The following is a 20,608-nucleotide window of genomic DNA, read 5'->3' on the forward strand; positions in this document are numbered from 1 at the left end:
ATTCCTCTGCATGGGTTTTTGGTCCAGAAGCCTCAGGATTGAAGCTCATCTACTGTTCCTGATGGGAAATTCCATCAGTTCTCAGTCTACATGCTTCTCTGATTTTTCAGAATCAATTCAAGATCATCTGCTTATCTTATGGTATGAGTGCTTCCAGTCATCAGCATCTGGGAGCTTCTGTAAGTGGGATTTAAAAATGTTTGATGAGGCTCTCAGCCTTTTGAGTTGGAAGAGCGTCTTAGACGATTTGAATCATATTCTGACAACTGTGTCCGGATTTGATCTGGTATGTAGCCTTACTTTACTCCACTGGTGAGTGGGGACAGAATCTGACACTGTCCCACTGGCCCTCCCAAAGAAAGACTCTTTGGATCTTGAGCAATATTTCAGGGCAACCAAACATTGAAAAACCAAGGGAGAGGGCCTGGGTGGGGGTATGGGCGAGACGAGGTGAATTTAAAAAGGAAGGAAGTCATGACAAAATATAGGAGTAGTGGAGAGAAATACTTCGTTACAATTATTTTTAAGTCTGTTGCTTCCCCTTATCTGTAATTCATTTCAGGATCTAACTCCCCCAGTAGATACATTCATGAAGAAATACAAAATTCCTTGATATTATCATAGTGAATCAAAACCTTGATGATCTAAGGACTGTTGTATGTAATTATTTATAATAATGTTGGTATTTGTTAAGCGCTTACTATGTGCAGAGCACTGTTCTAAGCGCTGGGGTAGACACAGGGGAATGAGGTTGTCCCACTTGGGGCTCACAGTCTTAATCCCCATTTTACAGATGAGGTAACTGAGGCACAGAGAAGTGAAGTGACTTGCCCACAGTCACACAGCTGACAAGTGGCCGTGCTGGGATTTGAACTCATGACCTCTGACTCCAAAGCCCGTACTCTTTCCACTGAGCCACGCTGCTTCTCCGATCTGGGGCCAGAGTTAATTCAGTAGGTGTAATAGATTTTTTTATAGTATTTAAGTGCTTACTCTGCACTAAACTCTGGGGTAGATACAAGCTAATCAGGTTGGATGCAGTCCATGTCCCACATGGTGCACACTGTCTTCCTCCTCATTTTACAGATGAAGGAAACGAGGCCCAGAGAACTTAAGTGACTTGCCCTAGGTCACAGAGCAGGCAAGTGGTGGAGCTGAGATTAGATTCCCACGCCCAGGCTCTATCCACTAAGCAACAATGTTTCTTGATATTGACAAAAGGCACACTGGGATTTACCAAGAGGAGTCCTGAGGACAAGGATTCTCGATCGATCAATGGCACTTATTGAGTGCTTCCTGTGTGCAGAATACTGTACTAAGTGCTCAGAAGAGTATAGTACAATAAAGTTGGTAGACATGATCCCTGCCCACAAGGAGTTGAGAAGCAGTGTTGCCTAGTGGGTAAAGCCCGGACCTGGCAGTCATAAGGGCCTCTGCCATTTATCTGCTGTGTGACCTTGAGCAAGGCACTTAACTTCTCTGTGCCTCAGTTACCTCATCGGTACAATGGGGATTAAGACTGTGAGCCCCATGTGGGACAAGGACTGTGTTCAACCTGATTAGCCTATATCTACCCCAGAGCTTAGAACAGTGCCTGTCACATATTAAGTGCTTAAGCAATAAAAAAAGGGATTTACATTCTAGAGGAGGGTGATCCTTTGAGGATCCTCAAGGGCAAGGATCCTGTCTCCTAACTCTACTTGCACTGTTCCAAATGTTGTACACAGTAAGCACTCAAATGAATATCACTGATTGATTTCTTGACTAATAGATTAATTAATTGATTGAGAGAAGGGATGATAGGAACTTGGACTGAGAGGATTAAGGAGAGGCTTAAGGCAGGATGAAAGAAGTCATGCCAGAAATCGATATGAAGGAAAAGAGAAAGGGAATTATTTTCTATTTATCTAGGAAAGGTCTCCAGTAGGGAATCAATAGGGGAAAAGCAATTCTGGGAATTAGGCACCTTTATTCTCCATGAAGTTCAAATGGAGAACCACATCAAACTTTAGGTGACCTCAGAGTTAGATCAACTACAGCGTGGCTTAGTGGAAAGAGCCTGGGCTTGGGAGTCAGAGGTCATGAGTTTGAATCCCAGCTCTGCCACTTGTCAGCTGTGTGACTGTGGACAAGTCACTTAACTTCTCTGTGCCTCAGGTACCTCATCTGTAAAATGGGGATTAACTGTGAGCCTCACGTGGGACAACCTGATGACCCTGTATCTCCCCCAGCACTTAGAACAGTGCTCTGCACATAGTAAGTGCTTAACAAATACCAACATTATTATTACAGGTTCTGTGTTTAATGGGAAAATATCTGGCCATGTGCAGAGATTTCCCTCACTAAAACTCTTGCATGCTGGATGCAAATGAGATTTCTGTTGTAGAAATGCAGACGCTGTTGAAGGATGTGCATTTTGTTTAGTTGGTTTTGAGGTTCAAGTGAACTTGCCTGGCCAACAGAAAGCGAAGAAACTTTCTGGTTAAAAGTTCAAGTGAGATCGCTTTCCCATTTCTTTGTTTTGCAGAGCAACAACCTCTGTTTTCTTTCCTGTTCTGCTTTCCACTCAAGGAAGGTGCTAAAAATTGAACTGTGAAATGTTCACAAATTGTGGCTTCATTAAGATTTCCATTCATCTGACTTGTCCTCTCATTAACATTAGATATTCTTGGCAGATTGTAATTACCTGCACTGAGTTCCTAGCCAAGCCTTTGGCCAAAGCTAAAATCAGCAATTCCAGTGACAGCTTTAAAAATACAGCCTTCTGCTAGGGAATTTAGGAAGCAAAAGCCCATTTTCTGGAGAAGCATTAGGCTTTGGAGTTATTCTGTTTTAAGATCACTGCATTTTAGCAGAAGGGGACCAATATGAGTTGAAGGGAATTGATAGATCAGAATGTGATTAAGTCCATGCATTAAATGGAAGATGTCATAGACTCTGCTATTTAGATTGGTCTTTTCTGGCTCCCAGTGAGCAAAGATAATATTAAGGCTGGTTTGGGGTTGGATATTTTTTTTGTGATGCAAAATAAATTCAGTTCTATAGATTTTTCTCCCAATGATGAATTAGATTCCTTTCAAGGATGTCCATTTTCCATCAAACTTCTTTATTGCCATCAGGATGGGGACCTTATGAAGCTTTATTTTAGCAGAGTTATATTAACCTTGGTGTGTTCTTTCAGATGCTTTTTCTCCTCTGTGTTTATTTGGACTACTGATTCAACCACCTTCTGCATTAACATGATGCCATTAGTCATCTTAGTGACACTTCAGTTGAGCTGAAGCGATTCTCTTCAAGGAGATGAATAACGTGGTGTCTGTTTTCAAAATGCCTGTGTAATATCAGGGGCGATTACTACATGTGGCATGTTTGATTAGTCCACGTCTAGGAAATATGCTTCAGTCTAGCTTGGGTTACAAGACTGTTAAAGTCACAAAAATAGGGCTCCATCTACCTAACAAGGGCTTTTATTGGAAGATCTCCAGGTCCACTGTGATTCCTGGAGCAGATTTAGGACCTATTGATGGAGACTTCAGGAATGAAAATTGCTGAAGAATAATTCATTATAGTGATTATAGGCTTTTCAAGAGTCTATGCAGTGGTTCCTCTTTCTAGGTCTACATGAATCCCTGGAGTTCTATAGAAGAATCCAGATTTTCTTCTTTTAGTAGATTCAAACTAGCATGGTTAGCTGAATAGTTTAGTTTGGGCAGTCTCCTTAAATCCTTTTTATTTTTCATAAGGAAATCAGGTGGCCTATTTACAAGGATTGAATCCTTACTGTGAGACTGATTTCTGAGCTGACCAGTTAAGTCATATGTAGTCGGTTCATTGTAAAGTTGCCTTTCTGGATGACAGGTCTCCATACTTACCAATTTACCAGTTTAGTACCCCTCTGGCTAAGAAGAGCCTGCCCTAACTGGAATACGACTGGCAATTCACCTTCTGATTTTCAAATTGAAAGTCTATGATTTGTTTGTGCTGGCCTTAAATTAGCCTAAACATTTTAATCCTCTTCCCAGAGTAAGCCAGATGGCCTGGACCAATCTATTAACTCACCCACGAATGGTCCATGAGGTGTCTGAGCACTCAATCAGTTGTATTTATTGAGCACTTACTATATGCAAAGCACCGTACTAAGCATTTAGGAGAGTACAAAGCAAGCAGTATTATTCTTCCAATTTTGCAGTGAAAGAAAGTCAGGACCATAGAGTAAATCAGGGGAATAGCCAGGCATTGAAACCAGAGCTCCTAGCTCTCAAACCTTTGGGTGTCTTCACAGCTCTGTAGTAATACACGATACAGAGATGAACCCACTCTAGAGAGGGAGAGAGACAGTGATTGATTTTGGTTGTGGAGGCTTCAATATGTACTGAAGGAACCCTAGCAATTTGTTGAAATGGACCCTGGAATAGTTTGTCCTTGAGATTAGATGGCAGGAACATAGGGATAGAGAAAGGAGAGGGGCAGGCACTTTACTGAGGATATTTGGGCTAAGGTAACTACTAAGAGCAAGGGACCAGGGCAGTCAGGAAATCTGGATTCTAGTCCTGGCTCTGCCATTGCCTGCTGTGTGACTTTGGCCAAGCCACTGAACTTCTCAGTGCCTCAGTTTTCTCATCTGTCAAATGGGGATGAAATACCTGTTCTTCCTCCCTTTTATACTCTGAATCTCAAGTGGGACAGGGACTGTGTTCGATCTGATTGTTTTGAATTTACCCCAACACTTTGCACATAGTAAGCACTTAATAAATACCTGCCACTTAAGCCCACAAATAGCTACGTGGCTGCTTAAAATAATGTTACTGCCTCCTCCCCTTCCCCCCGCCCATCAACTTTCCAGTGGATTAGTACTGATTTCTAGGTGGGTGTTTTGTTAAACCAGTCCTAAAAACCTTCAGGGGCATAGATAATTGTCTCGTGAACCACTTCCTAAATATTCTGTGCTTGTTTCTCTCTTTGTTCTGAAATAAATCATGTTTGTTTTTCTTGCCTGTTTATAGGGGCAGCTCAGTCATGGTTGCACCCACATCTTGGTCAATCAGTGATTCTTATAGCTTTATTCAGGAACAGCCTTAAAACTCTGATCCCAGCTCTGCCACTTGCCTACTGTGTGACCTTGGGCAAGTCTCTTAACTTCTCTGAAAAATGGGGACTAAATATTCTTATTATTTTGATTATTAATAATAACAATAATAATAATAATGGTATTTATGGTATTTGTTATGTGCGTCCTATGGTACTAAGCACTGGGTAGCTAGCATGGGCCTAGTGGCACGAGCACGGGCTTGGGAGTCAGAGGACATGGGTTCTAATACCGGCTCTGCCACTTATCTGCTGTGTGACCTCGGGCAAGTCACTTTACTTGTCTGTGTCTCAATTCCCTCATCTGTAAAATGGGGATTAAGGCTATGAGCCCCATGTGAGATAGGGATTGTGTCCAACCTGATTAACTTGTATCCACCCAAGTGCTTAGAAGAGTGCTTGGCACATAGTGAGCACTTAACAAATACCAAATACTATAATTACAGTGCTATCATACCAAACACAGACTCTATCACACACTGACTCAGTCTAAGGAAGAGGGAGAATAGGTATTTAATCCCCATTTTACTCAGACCATCATTCCAAACACCTTGGTGGCTATCTGTGGGCCTAAATATCAGATATTTATGTTTATGACATGGTATTTATTAAGTATCCTTAAGGAGGGCTTTTTCCACTATGTCACATTGCATTAAATCCATACCTGCCTTGGATGAGGTTGGGCTTCAGCTGATCACTAGTTTTACCCCTGGTTCAGTGGTATACAGCAAAGCATCCACAAATCCAGTGCAGAGGGTACCCAAATTCTTCTCTGGGTATTATGAACTTGATCAAGTAACAGCACCTTTGTACAGTATAGTTCATATGAAGAGTATCTTTTTGTTCCAAACACTTTTATTCTTCTCCCCATGACACCCATGTGAAGTAGAGGCAGGTATTAGTATCTCCAATTTACAGAAGAGGAAACCGAGGCCCAAAGGGATTAAATGACTTACCTGGAGTCATACAGCAGGGAGTCAGACAGTGGTAGAGTTGGAACTAGAACCTCGCTCCTCTGACTCCCATAATCATGCTCTTTCCACTCTAGATCATGCTGCCTCCTTGCTAAATGCTGGCGAAGGCCGTTTCCCACTGTAAAAGCCCTATTTGCCATCTGAATTTAATTTTCTATCTCTCGTTAACCAATCAATCACTATGGAGTGTAAAGACCATATTATATTTAGTGCTTCTCATTCTAGAAGGTTAGTGACTGTCCCTGGGACACCTCAAACAAGCCCTTTCGTTAGCGATTCCCTTAGCTATGGCGTGCCTACATGAGGAGATGTAAGCGTACCACCTCATATGTACATATCCATAATTTATTTTAATGTCCATCTCCCCCTCTAGACTGTACGTTCTTTGTGGACAGGGAACGTGTCTACCAACTCTGTTATATTGTACTCTCTCAAATGTTTAGTACAATGTTCTGCACGCAGTAAGTGCTCGGTAAAAGCCGTTGATTGAGGAGATCGCCACTAACTCTTTTTTAGGAGCCACTGTCTCAAGACTGCTGGATTTTATTTACAATTCACACTTGTGACTGCAGAATTCCTTTTGGAATGCAGAACCTAATCAGGACTGTTTCTCCCTCTCCAGACAAACTTGGGCTGGTGGCCATGGTCACCCAATGAGGCTGAGAGAGAAATCCAGGACTTCTGGCTCCCAGTTAGAGGGCCAGACGGGTTGCCTCTTCAACCCTGGCAAAAGAGGTTGGGGTTAATCAGGGCTGCCAAAGTGGTAGGACATTCAATTTGACATGCAGAACTTTTAAAATGCTGGATTGATTAAAGGTGCTTGAACTAGAATGAAGAAGAAAATCTGAGCATCCATGTTTGGACTAGATTAATCTGGCTGAGTCACCAGTGGAGCCACTGGAATAGAGCAGATGAAAGAACGAATCGCTTTAAGTCTGAACTACATAAATCAATAACAGTCGCTGGAAAGTGAATGAAGATCAGAGAAAAATAGTCTTAGCTTTTCGACCCTTATAAATGAACATTTGCAACCGGCTTTGGTTTAAGTTGTTAGTTTCCAGGATTTAACCTTATGTGCAATGCAGCATATTGATTAGATGGGCAACACCTGTGTGGAATAAATATGCCAAAACTTTGATATGTAGAACACCGAGGGGATTAGGGATTCTGCATTGAGTAATTTCTTGTCAGAGACATCTTGGGAAAGGATGACTCTGATCAATTGAAAATAATGTGGCAACATGGCTGTCTACTTGGAGAGACGAGTCATTTAGAGGATTAGACTTCAGACATTATTATGGTTGAGCAGTTTAATTTTCTAAAGCATTCATGGAATATTGCCACCCTTTTTTTTAACACTTTGCTCCCTGCTGCATCTTCTTCCTCTAGGCACTGACTCAGATGATTGCAGTTATATTTTTTTTGGCCAAAAATCTGCATCTTAAGGTGAGACTCCACTAATTTGGAGATTGTTCTCTTCTGCACCAGTGATTAAGCCAGACTTGCAGATAAATATGAACTGTCTTCCTTCTCACCTGTATTTTTTTTCCAGAAGAAGATTAGGAGAGGATTTGCTCTGTTTCCCTCAACATCTGCTTGATAGTCTGGCATTCTAAAAAAAAAGCCTACCAAATGAAGGGGGTTAGGGAGAAACCAGGCCTCTGTGTCTCTGGCCTGGGGAGCCAGGAGACAGCTACTATATGCTAATTTGGAACTAAGGTTTTCTGATTTTCTTCCCTTTCATCCATGTCCCTGGCTCTGATGCCTTCTCTCTACATAAAGTAGGTGTCACTGATGGGGCCAGTACTGAATTCTATGATTGGTTCTGAAACAGTTCCCAGGTAGCAATTAGCTCCATGGGAGGGACAGAAGAAGGAGCCAGAGCAGAGGAAGCTAGAGGAAGGAGTTGGGAGGCTGAACTGAAGCCTGAGAGCCTGTAGTCATTGCTCCAGCTGGGGGAAAGAAGAATGGCAGAACCAGCGGCCTTCCTTCGGGGGAGAGAATCCAGCTGTGGGAGAAGCAGGAGCAGACATGAAGAATTCTGTGGGAGCCAGAGCTGTGACAGGGAGAGAGGCAGGAGCATGGTTGGAGGGCAGAGACATCTTGGGGCAGACCAAGTATTTCTACTAGTCTGTTCATGTACCTGAAAGTCATCTGGCATTCAAGGTCAACCATTTCCAGGTTCATTTTCTTCCCTGAGTTCACCTCACACTTTTCTGATAATAATAAATGTGGCATTTGTTAAATGCTTAGTATGTGTCAAGCACTATCACAAGTCCCGGGATAGATATGAGATAATTAGGTCCCCCGTGGGAGTTGCAGTCTAAGTAGGAGAGAGAACAGGTATTGAATCACCAATTTTGCAGATAAGGGATCTGAGCCACAGAGAAATAAAGTGATTTACTCAAGGACACTCAGCAGGTAAATGGTGGATCCAGGATCCAAAAGAGAGCTTCTTATCTTGTCCCTGTCCTACCCCTGACTTTCCCATCACCGTAGACGGCACCACCATCCTTCTTGTCTCACAAGTCTGTAAACTTGGTGTTGTCTTTGGCTCCTCTCTGTCTTTCAACCCATATATTCAATCCATCACTAAATCCTGTTGATCACACCTTCACAACATTGCTAAATTCTGCCCCTTCTTCTTCATCCAAACTGTGACCACGTTAATACAATCACTCATCCTATTCTGCTTGGATTACTGCATCAGCCTCCTTGCTGACTTCCCAGCCTCCTGTCTCTCCCCACACCAGTCCATACTTCACTCTGCTGCCTGAATCATTTTTCTACAAAAACGTTCAGAATACGTCACCCTGCTCCTCAAAAAACTCTTCAAACAAAAATTCCTCACCTCTGCCTTTAAAGCATTCCACCACCGTGCCTCCTCCTACCTCTCCTCGATTCTCTCCTTCTACAACCCAGCCTGCACACTTCACTCCTCTAGCTCTAACCTTCTCACAGTGCCTCGATCTTGCCTGTCTCACTGCCGACCCCTAGCCCACGTCCTGCCTCTGGCCTGAAATGCCCTTCCTCCTGAAATCTGACAATTACTCTCCCCAGCTTCAAAGCCTTATCGAAGGCACGTCTCCTCCAAGAGGTCTTACCAGACTAAGACCCACTTTTCCTCAACTCCCACCCCCTTCTGCATCACCCTGACTTGCTCCCTTTGCTCTTCCCTATTCCCAGCCCCACAGCACTTATGTACATATCTGTAATTTTATTTATTTGTACTGATGCTCTCTCCCCACCTCTAGACTGTAAGCTCCTTGTGGGTGGGGAATTTATTTATTGTTGAACTGTACTCTCCCAACTGCTTAGTACAGTGCTCTGCACACAGTAAGTGCTCAATAAATATGATTGAATGAACGAATGATCAGAACCCAGGTCCTCTGACTCCCAGACCCAGGCTCTTTCCACTAGGCCATGCTGCTTTTCTATTGGAGTTTTTCTGTTCTTGTGTAGACTTTACTGGAATTTCTGTTTAGTGATTTAGCCACTCTTCTGCCCAGTTTTAGGTTGTATGAAAGAGTTTGGCAGGACGACAAGGACACAAGTTGGAAGAGGATTCACTCTGCTGAAGGGAAAGAGGAAACCACAGTGTTATTATTATTATTGGAGTCAATGGGTCAAACCTGGCTTTAATACCAGGTCCTGACTGAAATTTGGGGACCTCAAGGCTTTCCCTTTTGGCATATTCTCCCCCACTATCTCTAACAAAATAATTTTGATTTACTAATAATGCTCATTATTATTATTATTGCTGTGGAAGATCTTGATTAGAGGAAACGCACTCTTGGAAGTTAGCAACCAAAACGGCTAGGTGAGAGAACACATCCTGGTGGACTGGTTTAATCTTTCATGACAAACAGCTCTGGTTACTGAAATGGAAGCAGTAGGTGTAATCTCTCGATTTGAGTGAGATTTTTGGGTTTGTTCCACATGACACATTCTGCAACAATCTGAAAAAATATGATCTAAATAACATAGCTATTGGGTATGAACACAACAGCCTGGTAGGTCCTTCCGGCAAGTAATTATCAGTGGATTGATGTCAACCTTAAGGGACATAACAAACAGTGTTCTGTAAGGGCCATTCCATGGCCCAATATAGTTTAATATTGTGAATTGTAATATAGTTAAATATTGGTAATATTTAATATTACCTGGGTGATTTTAGTTTGCCAGTTACATCATGTTAGACCGAAGAGGTGATGGCATCTTGGATCAGATTCATCATGACCTTAGAGAAGCACCCAGACACCAACGCAATGAAGTTTAAAATACCATGCAAAGTAATATAAAATATAAATGTTCTCCAAAAGTTGATAGAATGCATCCTACACATGTAGCATGGCCTAGTGGAAAAAGCCTGGGTCTGGTAGTCAGAAGATCTGGGTTCTAATCACGGCTCTGCCACTTTCTTGCTGTATCACCTTGGGCAGGTCACTTAACTTATCTGTGCCTCAGTTTCCTCAAATGTAAAATGGGGATCCAATACCCGTACTCCTTCCTACTTTGACTGTAAGCCCCATGTGGGATAGAGATTGTGTCTGATCTGATTAACTGTATCAACCCATTCTTAGAACAGTTTGTGACACATAGTAAGCACTTAAATATAATAATGATGATAATAATAATACAAAGTGATCAAACAGTACCTTCCACATTCTTACCACCACAACCAAGAAATTCAACTGATAACTGGCCAGACTAAAAATGACAATGTAGAGGTTGTGTTCCTGAAAAACTGCACATTCATAAAAACTGGTGTTATAATACTCACACGGGCAGGGGATATGTCTACCAATTCTGTTGCATTGCACTGTTCTAAGTGCTCAATACAGTGCTCTGCACAAAATAAGTGTTCAATAAATATGATTGACTGATCAAATTCCATTCAATCACATATACACTGTGGTAAGAATATCCCCTAATTTCCCCCACAGATTTTATCTAAAACATGTAATAGACACATAAATTATAGGAAACCTGAGGGTGTCAGCAAGGTCTCCTGGATGAAAATCAGAGGAGTCATTCAGCGATGAATAATAATGAATAAACATTATCAATGAGTCATGAATTGTCCAAGAATCAGCATATGAGTTATTTTCCATGACTGAAAAGCAAATTTCCACAGCTCCCTTATTCAGGGATAAGCGTAGTTCTTTAGGACACAAACTAGGCTTAATCCTGAGTTCATGCCTCCCTCAGCTTTTTGGGTTGTTCCTGCAGGGTGTGCAATGACATCTTCCTGGAATCTTGAGAAACCTGAGAGTTTCAGTTCACTGATCTTGGTGGCCACTGCCTGACTTCTCCCACTTCCTTTAGGCCTGCGAAGAGTTGTATCACCAGAATTTAGGCATCCAACTCAGAATGTAAAATTCAAAATCCATTTGGCATCACGGAGCTGGCATTACCGTGGGGACTGATATTTTGATAGAAGAACTTGGCCCTTAAAGGTCAGGGCTAGAGTGAGCCTTGACATGTATGTTATAAAGGTACTCACCTGGTCACTGCTCAGTCGGTCCATCAATACTTCCTGTGGTCTCAATCTCCTCAGATAATTAGCAATTTGAAATGTATGATGAATGTATGATCTTCAACGCTAACTCTCTCTCACTGAATGTTCCCGGTTGCCCATGGGCAGGTTGACCCGCTCAGTAATGGTAACCTGGTCTGCTCCAAGGACTGACGTGTTCCCACATTGTTAGTCCTTCACTTTACCCTCCAACTCTGGCTCTTCCTTCACAGCAGTCGTGAGGGCCAGACAGCTTTCCCTGTCTGTTCTATGATGAGTTGACTCTCAGCGGGCCAATTGCTGAGATGCAGTGAGCAGTAGCAATGTTGTCACTGCAGCTTTAGAAGGAAAATAGCTATAAATTGCCATGCTTTGCCACCACATCTGACCTCACACCTCAAAATGATGTGTCCAAAAGCATCCTTCTTGGAGCGGCTGCGGCCTGTCTGTGGTGACAGAGGAGGGATAAACGAAGCAGTCTATTTAAATACAAATACCTAATAGCACCCAGACTTGGCGGATGGGTGCTGTTTGAGAGTCGGTAGATATCCAGAAGCCTAGGGAGTGAATCAAATTCCCCCCGAGAGAGATACCGAAGAAAACCCCAGTCCACAAAATGCCAGACATCAGCAGGAAGGGGAGAGAAAACAAATGGCACAATTCCCCTAACTAAAGTACTGTGTGCAGTTTTGGTCGCTATATCTAATGGAGGATATAACAGAGCTGCTGGAGATACAGAGAGAAAGGCAATAAGGATCATCAGGGGGTTGAAGACCTTCCACATGAGGAGAGACTGAAAAGACTACGGGTTGTCGATCTGGAAAGTCCTAGGGGTAGAGGGGCATGGTTGAAGTCTACCATTCATTCATTCAATCGTATTCATTGAGTGCTTACAGTGTGCAGAGCACTGTACTAAGTGCTTGCAAAGTACAATTCGGCAACAGAGACAATCCCTACCCAACAATGGGCTCTCAGTCTAGAAGGGAGAGACAGACAACAAAACAAAACAAGATGACAGGCATCAATAGCATCAAAATAGATTAATAGAATTATAGATATATACACACCATTAATAAAATAAATAGAATAATAAATATGTACAAATATACACAAGTGCTGTGGGGTGGGGAGGAGGATAGAGCAGAGGGAGGGCATCGGGGTGATGGGGAGGGGAGGAGGAGCAGAGGAAAAGGGGGGCTCAGTCTGGGAAGGCCTCCTGGAGGAGGTGAGCTTTCAGTAGGACTTTGAAGGGGGGAAGGGAGCTAGTTTGGCGGATGTGAGGAGGGAGGGCATTCCAGGCCAGAGGTAGGACGTGGGCCAGGGGTCAACAACGGGATAGGCGAGAACGAGGCAGAGGAGCGGAGTGTGCGGGGTGGGCTATAGAAGGAGAGAAGGGAAGTGAGGTAGGAGGGGTCAAGGTGATGGAGAGCTTTGAAGCCAATAGTGAGTAGTTTTTACTTGATACGGAGGTTGATAGGCAGCCACTGGAGATTTTTGAGGAGGATTTCTGACATGCCCAGAGAGTTTCTATAGAAAGATAATCTGGGCAGCAGAGTGAAGTATAGACTGAAGCAGGGAGAGACAGGAGGTTGGGTGCTCAGAAAGGATGCTGATGCAGTAATCCAGTCGGGATATGATGAGAGCTTGTACTAACAAGGTAGTGGTTTGGATGGAGAGGAAAGGGCGGATCTTGGAGATGTTGTGAAGGTGAGACGGGCAGGTTTTGATGAAGGATTGGATGTGTGGGGTGAATGAGAGAGTGGAGTCAAGGATGACACCAAGGTTGCAGGCTTATGAGTCAGGAAGGATGGTAGTGCCGTACAGTGACAGGAAAGTCAGGGAGAGGACAGGGTTTGGGAGGGAAGATAAGGAGCTCAGTCTGAAACATGTCGAGTTATAGGTGGCGGACAGATGTCCAGGTGGAGATGTCCTGAAAGCTGGAGGAGATAGGAGCCTGGAGGGAGGGAGAGAGAACAGGGAAGGAGATGTATATTTGGGCATCATCTGCATAGAGATGATAGTTGAAGCTGTGGGACTGAATGAGTTCACCAAGGGAGCAATAATGAAGGGTACAGACAGGGCAGCCCCAGAATTTCTGCATATGAAATCCCATAACAACAGAATAAGGGGGCATCCATTGAAGCCTGAAGGTGGTAGCTTCAAGCTAAACCAAAGGAAACACTCCTTCACCTAAGCATATGATATCTGTGACCAAAGGAAGTTGTGCAGGCCAGAAAATTCAGTAGGTTCAAGAGGGGTTTAGGTGAATTCAGGGATGAGAAGTCCACAATGGCTAGAGGCAAAATTAGGGATGTAGGAAGAAAGGCTAGGAATAAAAGATAACATCCAAGGAAGGCAATTATTCCTCTAAACGATGTTGTTGCCACTGTTGAGGGCAGAATATTGGATGGGATGGACTAGTTGTCTGACCCAGTAATGCCATCGTTCTTAGGCTGGAAGTAAATATTCAGGGTTACACACTGTTTCCTGCTGAAATGGCCATCCTTTGGGAAAGGGACAATCAATATATTTATTGAGCTCTTACTGTGTGCAGAGCATTCTACTAAGCACTTGGGGGAGTACAATATAACAGAGTTGATGATAGACACATTCTATGACCACAATGAGTTTACAGTCTAGAGGGGAATCCAGACACTAGTAAAAATAAATCAATTAAGAATAGGCACATAAGTGCTCTGGAATCCAAGTGCGAAGGCGACAGAAGAGAATGGGAGAAGAGGAATTAAGGGCTCAGTCGGGGAAGACCTCTTGGAGGAGATGTGCTTTTAACACAGCACAAAGAAAACATGCCAAGTGGGAGAAGAAAGGGAGGCAAAGCTACTTTGGTGGTTTTTAGACTCACTGGGTCATGGGTTGGAGGCAACTGCATTTCACCTTTGGGGGTTTTGGGTGTGTCTTTTCCTGTTTGCTTGTATATTCTCCAGTACTGTGTGTGCTGTCCCTTGGTAAGAATGTGCTTGGATTATGAGACTAAGTCATATCTGGGTATTTCTTTACTAGGATTACTTTAGTGTGAATCAACTTGTAATTTTTCCATGCAATGTTATTTGGGCAGGAGGAGCAAATTAAGCATTTGTGGAGGCTTACTGACTCTTCATCTCCACAAGAGACCATTTAGTGCTTAAGTTTCTGGCCAATCCCCTGAAATTTGGGGTGGTTTCAATGGATCCAGAGCATGCATTCCCAGCCCAAAGGTGGTTGGCATGGCTAAGGGACAGGCAGAAACTTTGATTTCTACCCTTAACTAGAAGCAGCATGGAGTGGTGGAAAGAGCAGGGGCCTGGGAGTCAGAGGACCTGGATTCTCATTCCAGCTCTGCTACTTACTGCAGTGAGACCTTGGACAAGTCATGCCATTTCTCTGTGCCTCAGTTCCCTCATTTGCAAAATAGAGATTAAATACCTATTCTCCCTCCTATTTAGACCGTGAGCCCCGTGTGGGATATTACCATCCTGTATCTACCCTAGCGTTTAGAAAATTACTTGGCATATAGTAAGCACTTAAGGAATTCCGTGATTATTATTATTATTAGCTTTATTATTTGAAGTACATTAGTGAAAGTTTATTAGCAAAAGGGGGTGAACAGTATTAATCTTCATCACAAGGTTGCAGTGAAGAATTTAAAAGTGATGTGCAAAAATAGTGGGTCAAAGAAATGCATAGTGATAATAATGATGGCGGTGAAAGGCTCAACCTCTCATTACCAAACTATTTGTGCAGGTTTCATCCCGGCCTTTCATGGATAGAAAAAATGTACTCTGCACACAGTAAGCGTTCCACAAATACCACTGATTGATATAAACTCCACCTCCTTCTTTACTAGCTCCCTTTTCCAGATTCTGCTCATAAAAAAGGCATTATCTCTGAGATGTTGGGAGATATTTGCCTTGTCTACTTCCCTTTCATTCAGGACTAGAAAATTACAGTGGTCGGCTCTCTGTACTAAGTATTGGATGTTCTGGTCTGACTTCTAGATCAGACTGCCTCACCCTGTGCTTGGATAGAAAACACTGTGACGTAGTGGATAGAGCATGGGCCTGGGAGTCAGGATCTGGGTTCTAATCCCTCTCCACCATTTCTCTGCTGGGTGACCAAGCCACTTCATTTCTCTGTGTCTCAGTTACCTCATCTGTAAAATGGGACAGGGACTGTGTCCAACTCAATTTGCTTGTATCCACCCCAGCGCTTAGCACAGTGCCTGGCACATAGTAAGCCCTTAAGAAATACCATTATTATTATTGTAATTATTAGTTGGTGTCAGCCCTAGAGGGCGCAGTGCAGCACCTGGCTTTCTCTACCAGTAGAGCTCATACTGCATCAGCCTCCTTGCAAACTTACCCACCTTCTTTTGTCTTCCCACTCTAGTCCACTCTGCTACCAGGATAATTTTTCTCCAAAACCATTCAGTCCATGTTTCCCCATTCCTCAGGAACCTTCAGGGGTTGCCCATCCACCTCTGCATCAAGCAGTTCCATAATCTGAAGGCCCTGAGTCACCATGTAAAACAATGCTTGACACAGAGTAAGCTCTTAACCAATACCATAAAAAATCCAGAAACTTCTTACCATTGGCTTTAAAGCCCTCAATCACCTTGCCCCCTCCTATCTTACCTCTCTAATTTTCTACTGTAACCCATTACGCTCACTTCACTTTAATGCTAATCTACTCACTGTACCTCGATCCCCACTAATGAACCCATACCCATGCCCTGTTTCTGGTCTGGAACTCCCTTCACTTTCATATATGACAGGCCATCACTCTCCACACTTTCGCATCCTTATTAAAATCACATCTCCTCCAAGAGGCCTTCCTAGACTAAGCCTTCATTTCCCCTTCTCTCTCTCCTTTCTGCGTTGCCCTTGCACTTGGATCTGTACCCTTTATTCACCCCACCCTTAGTCCCTCAGCCACATATCCATAATTTATTTTAATGTCCACTTTCCCCTCTGGACTGTAAGCTCCTTGTGGGCAGGGAATGAGTCTACTCCACTGTATTATGCTCACCCAAGCGCTTATTGTGTTATGCACACAATAAGTGCTCGATAAATATGATTGATCAATTTGGAGAATTCCCAAGCCCAGCCTGCCTCCCTGTTCTTGTCACCAGAACTGAAAGGTCTCCCACTGCTCCTGATGCTAACCGCAGGCCTTCACATCTCCCTTCTCAGGGACTTGTCCAGATCCTTTACCACCCACAAGGAAGGGCTGGGGCCTTTGGATGTAGAGGTGGTGAGGCTAAAGTAATCATCCCTCCCATTTACATGGGGTGGTAATGGATTTCAGACCCCTGTTCTGCCACCCCAAAAATGGCCGTGGCGATTTCCCCTAATGTTGCACTTTCAGCTTGGATGACAATAGCAGCCGTGGTGGCGGTGATGGGAAGCAGTGTGTCTGCTGCTTCCAGAGTCCACTTCATGGGTATTTCCTGCCACTTTATGCCACATGACCTTGCCAGGGACCAGTTTGTGGTAGCTTCAGTTCTAGAGTAGATCTGCCAGCATCAGTAGTGGTGGGGAGGGACAGTTTGGCTGCTTCTCTGTCTGCTTAAATACCATGGAATGCTGTGGGAGATCATCAGGATGTATCTTATGTGTTGGTAACTCTAACCTTATGTTTGTGTGTTTGTCACCCTTGTGCCCTTCCTTCCATGTCTCTGTCTCTTTGTGACTCTACCTCTATACTTGCTTCTATGTGTCTATATTTCTGCCTTGTTTGCTGTCTCTCACCAATTCTGTTTTGTCTCCTTTTCCTGTCCTTTTTACCCCTTCTATTTTGGGATCACAAGCATTGCCCCCTAGAAGGATCACTGCTCTCCCTCTTTGTGCTCCAGATAATATGATCATTTTTGGCAAAGGTAGCTCCAGTCCCTCAGTGCCAAACACAGCTTCTTCTTTTCTCATTTTTCATCTCCCTTTTCCTCATCTCTAGGCTCAGATGCTCTCCTGAATGTGAGGGAGGAAGTTATTCAGCATCTCCCTGCTCTAAGGAGCTCCCTCAGGCAGAGGCTATTCTAGCTTTAAACTACACCCTCGGTTCAGCCATAATGTGCATTTTCACTTTACGTTTTGGCTAGATTGTTCTTACAGAATTAGAGAACATTCACCCATCAACAATGAGCCTGTTTTGATGTGGCGCACTGCTGTGTCGGAAGAAATGATTTGCATGCATGTGCACAGGACTGGAATAGGTACGTACAATAGTGTGGGTTTTCCATAATGCTGAGTTTTATAAGATTGCAAGCCCCATTGTATAGGAGAGCTGGACGCAGGAGTTTCTGGTCGATCAGCATCCAACATTAGAAGGGCAGGTGAGAGAGCGAGGTGCAGCAGGGATTTTTAAGGAAGTGTGGCAGCATGTGGCTGTTTCCCTCTGTCTCTTTCTCTCTCAATCCCTCCCCGGTGCACTTTCCCAAGCATTCAGTGCCTGTCTTCTTGCCTCCTAGACCACGTCTCTCTGACTGCCTCTCCCACTGTTTTGAAATGGCTTCTGCCAGCCCCACCACAACTCTGCTATCCTGGCTCCTCAATCCTCCCCTCACTGCTGCCACCCTCAGTTGTCTGATTACAGAATCATTTTAATTAATTTTTAATTATTTTCTAGACCTTCTGTTCTCTCTCCCTCCTCATCAAAAAATATCTCAATGTACCTAATGTTGTACTAGGTGCTAGGGAAAATACCAAAAAAAAAAAAGAATTAAGGACAAGAGGGCCTGGTAGGAAGGGTTGTAAACATAGGAACAACTAAGCATTAAAGATACCTTCAAAAACCAAACAAGTGCTGCATAGCAAGATTTCTCAGAATGTCAAGGTGAATCCGCTCTCCCTTCTCCCTTCCCTTGCCCAATTGGCCAATGGAATATGGCAGGGGAAGGAATGGGGGGCGTGCAAGGCCTCAAAATTCCTGTCTCTGCTGGCCTTGGTGACAAGGGGTCAAGTGGCTCTATTCATTCCCCTGTCCTCCTCTTCAGGATGTTAGATTCTAATTTGTGTCTCAAGGATTGTTCCCAGAAACAGCCACAGAGCCGCAGGGAGGGGAGGGAAAACGATTGAAGGGAAAAGTGGGGCTCCATATGCCCTCGCTTGAAGGTGGCTTTTGGCAAGGGCTGCTGAGGTGGTACAGGTGTTGTGTCTGTAGGTCACACCTATGGGGTGTTCGAGGCTTCCCCCCCGCTTTCCCCCAGCCGAGTCCAGAGCCCTGGGTCTTAGCTCCTTTAGCCCCTGTATTAATCTAGCTCTGGGAAGAGTGGTGAAATGGGAAAGGAGAGAGAAGGGAAGGAGAGTGGAAAAAAGGGAAGAAGAGAGGGCACTCACCTTCTTGCTTCCATGTCACTGTCACCACCTCACTAGCTTAGTGGTAGCGGTTACTGGCTCCTGCTCAGGAAGGGCTGGCTGAGTCAGGGTTGCTGCCATTTGGGCAACGGTGGAAAAGGATGGGGTCCCGGCCTTTGGAATGGCATGGTGGCTTCACTGCTGGCCCCACTGGAAAAGCAGAGGCGCAGCGCTCCCAAACCTGTACACCAACCTCAGCTCTGGACCATCAGACAAGTAGTCTCGGCAGCCTGTGGGGGTGACAGGCTCCCGATACTACTCCATTGGCTCAGGGCCTGAGGAAAAAAGGAGCATTTTTCCTGACCCTGAAGCCCCCATAGGTTTTTGGGTAGGGAAGACAGCGTTGCTCATGGAGAGATGCGTTCCTCGCTCTGATTTCATTCGTCTCTGGTCTGAAGCAGGCCTGATAGACCCACTGCAGCAACCTGGAGGAACTGAGCCACTAAGGCCCTCCTTTAGGGGTACAAGTCATGTTTCTGCAGCCACAGCTGCCACTCTGAGCCCAAGGAACCATTACCTGGACTCCTTCGAGGGTGCTTGGGTCTGCCTTAGTTTTCCCAGGAGTTCTCAAGTTTGGAACAACGTGAACTGGTTTGGACCCACAGAGTCTGTGACCCACAGGCCAGTATATTTCATAGTTGGAAGAGGTTCAGATCACACCAGAGTCTCCTCTCTTCTTATCTCTCCCACCTCCACCTCCCCAAACCACTGGGAGGGAAATAGCAGCCAAATGTCACTTGGTCATCTATTTCTGGCTCCCAGCTGGACATCTTCCTTTAAAAGTGTTTCCATTCTAAAAAGAAGCTGGAGAGGATCAGAGTGCTGGAATGCTGACCAGAAGGGGACTAGGGGGTTGTGTTTGAGGAGTAAATTGAAAGCCCAGAGAAAGGTTAATATCAGAGTTTATTAATAAAAATGGAAATGAGGTCAATTCCCAATCAGTAGAGAGGCTATGTGACAGGTCAAATAGGGCCCAATTACTGAGGCCTGGATGCTGTCATGTGGAAGATGCAGAGAGCATCAGGGTGATTATGCTCCTCATGGCAAGATGCTGTGTGTTTTCCCTACTCAGTGGATGCCCCGTGGTGGTGGCCATGAAATTCCATTTTGGGGAATGCAATTTTTCATACCCAGAGATTTCCTGCCCCCTGGGTTTCAGTTTTTCCTCCTAAACTGTTTCTGTGTCTACCACAGAAAAGTCTGCCATTCAGTGGGAGATGGAGGAACCCCTTTACCTAGAAGCTCTTAAGGGGTGCCTGTTGTACCTGCATTGGATAAATACAAAATTCCAAGCAAATTCCAGATTCACCTAAAAGCATTTTAGAAAAGAAAAATCAAATCCTGAGGTGATTGATTGAAAAGCTTCATTATGCTATCCCAGTGCCGATATTTTAATCCTTTCACTGACTGGAAACAAAGAAATACACTTGGACAGGTTTCCTGCTGGCTTGTTATTTCTTGATCGGACTTCATTGGATTTCTGACTTTAATAATTTCCTCATTATTGTCAGTCCACCTGTTAATGAGGTTTTCCAAAGCCGGACTGTTTTAGAAGATGGCCACCATACAGTAACAGCGGTAGATTACTAGTAAAGCGGTACTGACTCTGCCAATCAAAGTGGAACAAAATAACATGCAATCAGATCTGTATGGCAGGGATCACATCAGTATCAATGTCAAAA

The sequence above is a fragment of the Ornithorhynchus anatinus genome, chromosome X1, assembly GCF_004115215.2.
Source record: "Ornithorhynchus anatinus isolate Pmale09 chromosome X1, mOrnAna1.pri.v4, whole genome shotgun sequence".
NCBI classification, from domain to species: domain Eukaryota; kingdom Metazoa; phylum Chordata; class Mammalia; order Monotremata; family Ornithorhynchidae; genus Ornithorhynchus; species Ornithorhynchus anatinus.